The sequence below is a fragment of the Haliotis rubra genome, unplaced genomic scaffold (assembly GCF_003918875.1).
Source record: "Haliotis rubra isolate DU_JTF1 unplaced genomic scaffold, ASM391887v1 Scf1100, whole genome shotgun sequence".
NCBI lineage: Eukaryota > Metazoa > Mollusca > Gastropoda > Lepetellida > Haliotidae > Haliotis > Haliotis rubra.
The window spans coordinates 257882-269521 of record NW_025765005.1 but is presented as its reverse complement, the minus strand read 5'-3'; positions in this window follow the sequence as shown (position 1 = coordinate 269521).

Sequence of the window (11640 nt, the reverse complement as noted above, 5' to 3'; positions counted from 1 at the left end):
CGCGCCAGGCTAAGTGATCCAGCGAGGTTGAGGGTGTCGGGATCGAGGCCCACCTGTGACCGGGTGTGAAAACCTTGGAGTCAAGTTTGTGTAGAAGACTCTTTCCAGTGTTGTCACAATCCCTAGTGTACAGTACACAACCCTGTGCGCTTAAAAGAACCCACGAAGCCGTTGGTATTTGACCAGATGGTGGCCACATGAATGCGATGCAAACAATTGGTTGGGGGGTACAGCAACGTGCAGTGAACATGGACAAAATACTGTGACTATGTGTCCCAGTCCACCCAGCCGTGAATGGGTACCTCGTTAGGGATGAGGAAAGCCACAATAACTCGGTGCGCCTAGTGGCTGCAAGAAGTTGTATACTTCCCAGGGAGTTGAGGATTGATAATGCGATGTGCGTTGAGATTGACATCCAATGATCGAGGGAAAAATACCAGCGCCTTGAGCATGCACTAGTGCGTGGATATGTGCGCTCTATAAATATCCTATAATAATAATAATGAATTTCATTGAACGAAGAAAGAGTGAAATCCTTCATATCGAGTTGTATCCACTTTGGATTGATTCATAAAATAAACGCCGTTGTCATAGAACATTTATGAAAACTGTGCGAAAACTGAGACTGGTCGCACCGAACACGTCTTTCCATTTAACAAATCACAAAATAGATTCACGAACGTTTAGCCGGTGTTAAAATACCATGTGCGTAGGAAGTAAAGAATTGGTTTCATATGTCCCGAGTGATCACACTCATTCCCGGTTGTATGGTGTCTATGAAAATTACCATCATTGGCCAGAATGTCAAAGATACCTGAGACATCCGTTTTCCGGTATTGCGCCTGATCGATGGCCACAAAACACACTCATCATGTCAGGGGGTACAGGTTTCCCGTTCTGAGTACCAGTACCTGGCAGAAAGGATACATCTAACATCGTGTTGTCATGTCAAGGAGTTCCCCTGGTAGATTGCTAAAGGGGCGTAAGAGCCGTACTACACTCATGTCAATCAGATTTCCGGGGCGGTGGGGTAGCCTAATGGTTTAAAAGCGTTGGCTCGTCACGCCGAATTTTCCAGGGATTCGAATCCCACATGGGCACAATGTGTGAAGCCCATTTCTGAATTGTCCCCCTGCCCGTGATGTTTGCTGGAATATTGCTAAAAGCGGCGTAAAGCAAACTCCAGTCAGTCCAGTCAGTCAATCAGATCTCCGCTATATTCAAGCTATATCACGGCACACTATGAATGAATGTTTATAAAACAAAAGATGTCTGGACCACACTAGATATTGGGAGACAAATTACCTTGGAAAGACAATGCAAGGGTGGATTAGAAACAACAACATATTTACCAAAGGAGCGTGATATGGAAACTGTGATAGTACATGAAAGTGATAAAGATTTCTTCAGTCATAAACCTCCTGCTAACATCAGTTTTTCTGAGTTCGATACAGTGACAGCGGCACCTTTATGATACCTGCGTCTCATCAATCACAAACACAGGCGAAGGCAGTTTCATGGCACACATGTATTCCATGTCAATTACAGAGTTCAAGTCCAAACAAGGAATTTTTGGAAATCATTTTAGTCATAAAAAGCTGTAACCCTGGTCCAACAACAACTTTGTTTTTATAGAAACGGAACCGTTCGACACTCTTCGAAGAAAGAACATGATAAATTGTTCCAAAATATTCTGTTGGCATTTCATAACGAACGACCATCACCATCCGTACAAGAGACGCATCTATGTAAAGACGCGGTCCAAAGGTTTTCATTATCCTTTTATTGTTCTAAAATGATTCCTACCCGTAGTCCTGATGCCAGACAAATTTGCCTCACTCAGACTGGGGTGGTTCTTCATCATCAGTTTGCCATGATAGTGGTACACTTCGTCCCCTAAGAGCTAAAAGTTACAAAACATCTTCACAGGGAAAACGATTGTACGACTCTGGCTGTATCATAAGATGTCTTTAGGAACAGTGATGACACCTTTCCTTCTTGAAAGTTGTACATATCATCTTCCCCAATCATGCGTGTCATCATCCTCCAGCCATACATGTCATCTTCCCCAATCATAAAAGTCATCTTCCCCAGAAGATCAGTGTTTCTGTGATTTAACCCTGAAAAGCTGCAGGCCCCCTAAGGACACAGAACCATAAAGGGTTATGGGTCCTGATCAGAATATGTAAGGCCCTATATTTTGATATGGACACAATAATACTCTTAGTTATTAGGGATTTCCATTTACAGACCGCCGCCATGTAGGTGCATTTCTTTACTGAATATATCGATAAGCAAATAAAACAAACAATCACGTGAGTTCTTCTGCTTTACATATTTCCGCGATATGTTAAAACTGAAAAATAATCAATATCACAAATATATCTTCACCACTTTTTAATAATGTGTCATGGCACAACAAGCAAACTAAAAAATATAATGTAGAATCGATAACTGAATTATAGTTAAATATTACAAATTTCACGCAAATCTCACCTTTTCACGTGTTTTGATGACCCTTGCGCTCCTGGCTAGTATTACCAGTGACGTCACTTCCTTCAGGATGATCCATGCCACCATTCACCTGCTTTTCCGTCCTGCGCCATCGTCCAGCTATAACGGCGGAATGGGGTGAAAGTTAGTCCCAAATAAAATTTAAAACAGGTCAGTAAACTATATGAAACTGACAGTAGAACGTATAGCCTCCTCATTACAAAGTTAGAAAGCAATGTGATGTGGACTCATCCACGTGACCGTTTGCCTTACTCTACCAATTTTGCACGCGAGTGCATACATCGTCACAGTCAGCGATATTCTATCAATAAAATGAAGTGCCATTTTAGAAAGTGGTCAAATGTAACATATGTTATATTTGGGATTACACTTTCTTAGTAAAGAACAGATTCTAGTACTTTTTGTTGGGTTGGAGTCCCATCCGGATTCGAACCCATCGCCCTCAGAGTCCGGCACCTAATCACTAGCACACAAAGTCGGGCCTAAATCCCGCTCAGCCATCGAGAGCTTCCACAAAAGGTTACCAGTAGTCCGACTTTCATTTTTGTCAAACCGCGGTGACTGAGTGGGTAAGGCGTCTGACTGTGTGCTGGTGATTAGGTGCCTGACTCTGAGGGTGTGGTTCAGATCCCAGAATGAAACTGCAACAAAAGCAGTACTGTGAATCTGTATCCTTCTACTCAGAGCACTGACAGACCAGTGACTGAAACCAGGAACAAAGATTCAAGGTGTCGGGACGAAGACCAATCCAGTCCTGCCTTTAGCCTCAATATAAAATTTCAAACTTATGCTATGCTCAACGAGCCGAGACCGCCTCCGTGGTGTAGTGGATTTAGGAGCGTCCGCCCGGAGAGCGGAAGGTCGCGTGGTTCGATCCCCATTACGTCATACAAAGATGTTAAAATATGGTACTTGTTGGTCCCTGTCTGGCGCTCTCGGCATTAATGGGTACAACAAGGACTGGTCAACTATTCTGGAGTCAGTGCATACTGTGTCTCAGTGGGGGTATTCATGCTTCACTGCGGCGCTGGTATCTCAGTGGGATAGCACTATAAAACCAGCTTCAGTCTGGGCTAGTACAAGCAGCCGCACGTTCACACATACACAATGCATGTGCACGTCGTCATATGAGCTGAAATATTCTCAAGCACGACGTTAAACCCAATTCCACCACCACCATCAAAGCAGGCCGAAAGTGGTAATGGTCAAACCAAAAGGTTTGATTCATTTTGCTTGAAATGAACTCCAATTTATTGCAAGAGTTAGGTCAACGATTCTTATGCAATGCAGGAAGTTTGAGGAGCACATAAAACACTGCTTCTTTACGAACACCTGGTGTCATCACTGATGTTCAGTGGAATTATTCATATGATTTTCACAGCTTCTACACTATGCCCTGTGATGGAGCGTGGGTCGAAATCACCCGGCCATTATAGTCCGTTTGAGGCTCAAAATCCAGGATCGATGAATTGCAATCTAACGCGAAAACAACTAAACATAGACTATTCAATGGAAACACTTAATCATAATCATAGCATCAGACCAACTCTGTGATTTTTTTTTGCAGAATTTATTACCTAAAAATGCATAATGGATTTGTTTTAACAAACTAATCATTAAAATGTTGACACAGTTCACTTTCTTAACGAATTGGACTACAAAGGGAGGAACAGCCGGGGCCGTGAAACTGCACAAGTGCCGACAAAGTCCTTGATTCATTAACCTGTATGTGCCGTCTCCATTCTTTTTTTTGCACACCTGGCTGTTTCCTCTCTTTCGCCCCTCCCCTCGTAACAAATAGTGAACTGTGTCAAGATTTAAATGATAGTTTGTTAAACAACTTTTCAACCCACAGGACATAAGTCTGAAATAAAATCACAGAGTTATTGCATAATCTTTCGGATTATGATCAGTGTTTCATTAGAGTTAACAATTTTCGGGAGTTGGATTGCAATTCATCGGTCAAACTTTGAGCCAAAACGTACTACACCCAGTTGAAGTTAGGAAATCGTTGGGTCATGAAGATTCCTTTGGATGGGTGACGTGCTGTCTTGGCGGCTTGGACTCGTGAGGAGATTCTGGTACTTCGGTCCTGCTTCCCACAATCGAAGCTACACGGGACACATGTATGCTCTCACCTTTAGGCAAAATGAGTTTGTTCAAAATCCTACTCTGTTATCAGTGCTATCCGGGGGTAATAATGCGATATCTGGCTTTGAGCGGGCACAAGTGCGTGGTAAATAGGCGCTTTATAAATAGATCATTATGCCACTACTATTTTACACCAACTGCAATGTATTTCTGGATAGGGACTGGGTATTATGTGTTTTGTTTATGGCTAAAGTAGATAGAAATTATCATGAAAATGCCCGCAGGTTATCAGAAATAAGGCGGGCCACTGCTATAAGGGTAATGCTATTTTAGAGGGCATTATCATTTGCAGAAGCCCTAGGTCTTCCATTAGCTTGCTGTCCGACGAAGGGAGGGCGGTTGAAAAGACCGAGGGGCTTCTGCAAAAGCTGATAATGCCCTAAAAAATAACATTACCGATATTATTAACTAAAATACATGGAATTTGTGTTAGCGAAGAAAAAAAGGAAACAATGAAGGAATTTGACTGTAAGTTTATTCAAAACCATCTTCTTGACGGGGTTGACTGACCAGAATGCAATTACGTCATCGAACAATTCAAAGAGTGACGTCACAACAGAGGCGTGACGATATTCGACTTTGGCCTTTGACAAGACCATGGCCTGCAACAGGTTAAACTATGTATCAGACACAAAGTCAGTTGTCAGTGTTCGGTTTTGGTCCAAACAACAACGTTAATAGTGCAATTGTTAAGGTTAGCACCAGCAAGAAAGTTTCAATATTACCGCTATTTTAAAGTGGGAATTCAGGTTTGCTTTGACTTTTGCCCCCCAGAATATACCTGCCAGTCCAAAGCCAATTAATGTCGAGATGAACCGAAGCAGACTTACTATGACGTCACTTGACAGCAGAACTGATAGTGGCCCGTCGTTAAGGTTAGGCAGGTCCAATATCATTTTGCAGCGGACCCGCAAATCTCTGATAATGGGAGGGGCCGTTTCATGATAATTCCATGTGTTTTTAGCTTATAAAACTTTGATAATGCTCAAAATGTTTGACGACGGGCCATTATCGTAACCGTTGTTAGGTGACGCGTCATAAGGAGGAGTCAGCTCTTTGATGTTCAACGGCCTGCGTTTTGAACTCTAAGGTTAAATATACGACGTTATTTCTGACTCCAATATCAATTTCAACTTGAATTCCCATACATTACAACATGCAGCAATGAAAAACATCGACTGGAAATGTTATTTGAGCACTGAAAAAATGGCGGCTGGTAGTATTGCGCAAGGTCAAGGTCCAGAAGTTCGAATGTAGCCACGCTCAATGCGACGTCATCTGACGTCATCTGTTTCCTGTTTGACGTTTCCATGCTTAATGAGCTCAGTGACCTCCGTCGTATCGTTGTTAGCAGTATGTGCTTCCAGAACCGATACCGAGGTTTGTTTTTATTCTATTAAAAATTCTATCCATTCTGCAAATGATAATGCATTGTAAAATGGCGCTTACCCTACCAATATTTCTGGAGATATTACAGCAATTCATGTTTACAACTCGCCCCAGCTATCTGTGCTTGCTTGTGAAACGAGACTTCGTAACTGATCTCGTGGTCAGACTGGGTCAGTTTGAAGAGCAGTGTTATCTACCCTATAAAGCATGGAAGTTGTTGTTACATCAAATCACTGGTGTCTAGTTTCTAGTTTCGATTCAATCTTTATTCGGTACTTGAAGGCCACAGGCCTATTTTATTTATTTAATTTTTTTTTTATAGGATATTTATATAAGCGCACATATCCACACACTGGAGTGCATGCTTAAGGCGCTGTTATTTTTCCCCTCGATCATTGGATGTCAATCTCAACGGCTCATCGTATTGTGAATCTCAACTCCTGGGGAGTATACAACTCTTGCTGTCACCAGGCGCACTGTGAGTAATTGTGGCTTTCTCATCCTAACGAGGGTACCCATTCACAGCTGGGTGGACTGGGACACATAGTCACAGTTACTTTGTCCAGTTGCACGTTGCTGCACCCGCAACTAGGTGTTTGCACGCATTCATGTGGGCCACCATCTGGTCATATACCAACGGCTTCGTGGATTCTTTTAAGTGCACAGGGTTGTGTACTGTACACTAGGGTTGTGACAACACTGAAAGAGTCTGCACACAAAGTTGACGCCAAGGTTTTACACCCGGTCACAGGTGGGCTCGATCCTGGACCTCAACCTCGCTGGATCACTAGCCTGGCGCCTTAGCCAGCTCGCCCAAGCTCGCCCACCGCGCCCCTAATATATAGTTCCCCTATAGTACATTTTATATACACAATATTTACGACTGAGCAGCAGAAAAGAATTTGTCCAAATTTTACAGATTACAAATTTAAAGCAGGTTTATTTTCTATGTGTCAATGTAAACTTGATATACATTGACAGGTTCTGTAGTTCAATAGTATTCCTCATTTGGTAATAGTATAGTCATTTTTATTTCATTTGGATAGGTATATAGTAGGATGTTAAATATTTCTGTCTAAGGTTTTCATAAGCAGGGCAGAAAAAAGGAAAATGGTATTCGTCTTCTACAGCATTAACGTTACGGAGGTTGCAAATTCTATGATTACGAGGAATATTAATATAACGCCCAGTTCCAACAAACATCTCGTGCGATGAGCAGCGAAAACGGGATAAAGCTACACATCTCGATTACGCACAGGCAGCTTTGCACAGAGCGAAGTTCGACGCCAATTCAAAAATAGTGTGATTCCATCACCTACATTGAAAGCATGCCGCGAGAACGCCTCGTTCGTCTCCACCGACTTGGTCAGTTTACCGACTTCATCCTTTGTCAAGCAAACCTCTGTAAATGGAACATATGCCATGACTCACGTGTTAATATTGTCATGACTCATGTGTTAATGTTGTCATGACTCACGTGTTAATATTGTCATGACTCACGTGGCAATATTGTCGCTGACTCACGTGTTAATATTGTCATGACTCACGTGTTAATATTACCATGACTCACGTGTTAATATTGCCAAGACTCACGTGTTAATATTGTCATGACTCACGTTAATATTACCATTACTCACGTGTTAATATTGTCATGACTCACGTGTTAATATTGCCATGACTCACGTGTTAATATTGGCATGACTCACGTGGCAATATTGTCATGACTCACGTGTTAATATTACCATGACTCACGTGTTTGTATTGTCATGACTCACGTTAATATTACTATGACTCACGTGTTAATATTGTCATGACTCACGTGTTAATATTTACGCTATGACTCACGTGTTAATGTTGCCATGACTCCTCACGTGTTAATATTGCCATGACTCACGTGTTAATATTGCCATGACTCACGTGTTAATGCTGCCATGACTCACGTGTTAATATTGCCACTACTCACGTGTTAATATTGTCATGACTCACGTGTTAATATTGTCATGACTCATGTGTTAAATATTGCCATGACTCATGTGGCAATATTGTCATGACTCAGGTGTTAATATTGTCATGACTCAGGTGTTAATATTACCATGACTCACGTGTTAATATTTCGTCTTGACTCACGTGGTAATATGGTTCTCGAGGCTACAACCATGTCTGAACCCTAGCTCATCCCAAGAAATACCATATTGGAGTGAGGTGAGTTTAGTTAAGTGCACTCAGCAATATTCCAGCTATATGGAGGCGGTCTGTAAATAATCAAGTCTGGACCAGACAATCCAGTGATCAACAAGCATGATTGGGATATGATGACATGTGTTAATGAAGTTAGCAGAGCCTGACAACCCGATCCGTTAGTCGCTTCTTACGGCAAGGATGAGTTACTGAAAATCAATTCTAACCCGGATCTTCACGGGTAAACTTATTTGATCGGGTGGCGACTTACAGTGTGTGCCATGCTTGCCTATCCATGATACCAATCACTCATCTGACAGGTCAAAACTCTATTCTCAAACAGAAATATGCATAAAATCTTGTATTTCTCGATCAAGGATCTCAGGCTGACAGACCAATTTTCGTTATCAGCGATTCGGATATTGATTAGCTGGCTTGGCAACCAGTGACGCCAAAAGGCAAAATATTGTTATAAAATTTGGAAAGCATTATGGTATTGTTCTAATCTATGGAAGTTTAATCCTCACCGAATAATGACGAATCCCCGCCTCATCGAAACTTCTCTTCATTTCATCGGTCGCTGTGAAGGGCCTTCCATAACGGAACTCTAGAATTAATAGGAATCAGAATTATCAATAGCAATTATACAGAAACAGAAATGAACGACTAAATGTTTGATTTGAAAACATAATAAAAGATCACAAAAGTAAATTGGATAAATATATCACACACACTAGCCATATCGAATGCATTACCAAATGCTCTCACACACGCACACGCTCACAGACGCATACAATATGAATTATATGTAAAAAATAATCACCATCCTGTACCACAAATCAAACATTATAAAAGTAAAAACGACGAATTTGTTTAGTAGCAACAAGGGAATTTCTAATGAAAGTTGTTTATTGCGATTTTATTATTAGTATTGTGAGTATGTATTAAAGTAAGAGTGATGTTTGTCATAAAGGTGGTTGTATCCTGTCCCAACGGTATCGTGCAAAACACATGTAATGGCAAGGCAACACCAGAACAAACACTGGAATATAATAAATGTAAATATTCAAAATGGCATGCTACATCGGATAATTTGAAATGTTCTTTCCAGTGTCTTTCCCAAACTTAAATAGGAACTCTATTCTATAAAATTCTTTTTCACCATTGTAATCGTACGAGAATGGGAATCTATTTGTTTGAATGTTGTTTAACGCTGTAAATAACCAATCTTGACCCCTTGGTGACGATCCTCTTACAAGGACTCATCCCGAACTCAACAAACGAACAAACTCACATCTAACAAACTGGATGAGAAAAACAATATTTATATTAGGAAAAATGGTCTCACTGTGTCTCCTACGTAGGACTGAATATCTCCTACTTAATTAGTGCTTAATATCTCTTACGTAGTACTTAATATCTCCTACGTAGTGCTTAATATCTCTTACGTAGTACTTAATATCTCCTACTTAGTACTTAATATCTCCTACGTAGTATTTAATATCTCCTACGAAGTACCAATATATCTCCTACGTGGGACTTAGTAACTCATCCACATAACTGCAGGATTCTTGTCAATTTCTCTTTACAACTCACCGACCATTAGTTGTGCATGTATACTCAGCAGCAAAAAAAACGTCAGTGCGAATTTCAAAATGAGATAGGCACTGTAATCAAATCATTACAGAAATGGACATAATAAGCGGATCAAAAACAGTTTTTGTGTACAATATCTTGACACATCAATGAATAACTCAGCACAATTCCAAGACATTACGTGAACGTTTGCAGTCCATTCAGACTCTTGACTTCAGTATCTAGTGTGACCACCACGAGCGGCAATAACTGCAGCACAGCGTCTATGCATGGAGTGCACCAATCGATTGTTGAAGGTCATTGGCACGTGGAACCGCACTCTGAGAAGGCCTTGCGCAATAAATCGGCTGTGTTCGGCCTTGGTATGGCATTATTCAGTCTCCTCTGAATTTCATTCAAAGATGATCAACTGGGTTTTAAATCAAGACTAAGGGCTAGCCTCTGCATAATGTTGACATCGTTCTGCTGTAGGAAGTTCAGTGTAGCTCTGACGAGAGTATGGACCCGGGCGTTATCATGCTGGAAAATGTTGTTTTCGGTGACGTGCTAAATGTGGTATGACGTGGAGTCTGAGAGCTTGGTCGATGAAGCGCACCGCTATGATGCCGCCTCCTGTCCCTGGAACAAGGTTCTGGAACACCAAGGACTCAGTCTCTGGTTATTCCAACCCATACCATGATGCTTGAACCTCCCCATGATTCTCTATCCATAACATATTGGTCTGAGTAACGCTGGCCACGTTGTCGCCATATTCTTGCTCTGCCATCTGCAGTTGATACGCAGTACCGACTCTCATCTGTGAACAGAACAGTTCTCCATTGCCTGTATCGCCAGTTTTGGTGTTGTCGGGCAAACTGTGAACGATAACGCCGATGACGAGGGTGAGGATAGAGTCCACGGTGCAAGATCTACGGATGAGGTTCCTGCTGATAAGACGTCGGCGTACTGTATCAGAACTGATTGGTCTTCCGTGTGTTTCCACTGTCTGGCATGCTGTTTCGGATGCCTGCATGAAGGATTCTGTACATGCTGTCGCTGTATGGCGGTCTTATCGTCTTGTTGTCACCCTTTGGTCTGCCAGTACAGGGGCGATCGATTTGTGGTGTTGGTGACCAGAAACGTTTGCTGCAGCCTGTAGATAGTCCGAACGTTGACCTGGAAGTGATTGGCAAGGACTTTGCAGTGTGGCCAGCTTCCGGAGTCTTCCTGGCGCCTGGGACCACTCTGAGCTGTCGGGGCGGTGGGGGCCAGCCTACTTATTAAAGCGTTGGCTCGTCACGCCGAAGCCGGGTTCAAATCCCCACATGGGTACATTGTGTGAAGCCCATTTCTGGTGTCCCCCGCCGTAATGTTGCTGGAATATTGCTGGAATATTGCTGAAAGCTGCGTAAAACAAAACTCACTCCACACTCTGAGCTGTCGTGAGTCGCGGCATCCTACTGACGTTGTAATGTGAATGTTTCAGGGTGCATTTTATGCGGGCTGGTCCTTGTAAACAGCACGTGCAGCATGGAAAACACCGTACCATCTCCGAGATCAGGTTACGTTTTGAGACCATTTCCTGGGTTCCATTCTGAGCTTGGGAAGGAATGTCTTTGCTCAGGTAAGTTCGAGATGTCAAAATATACCCAATCAAAATATTAAATGAGTTTACAGTTATCCGTTTCTGCGACGGAAACATCCAAACTGACGTTTCTTTTGCTGCTTAGTGTATATACATAGTATCTCCTACGTAGGACTTATAATCCCCCTACGAAGGACTTAGGTATGTATCTCCTACGTAGGGGATTATAAGTCCTAAATGAGAATAAA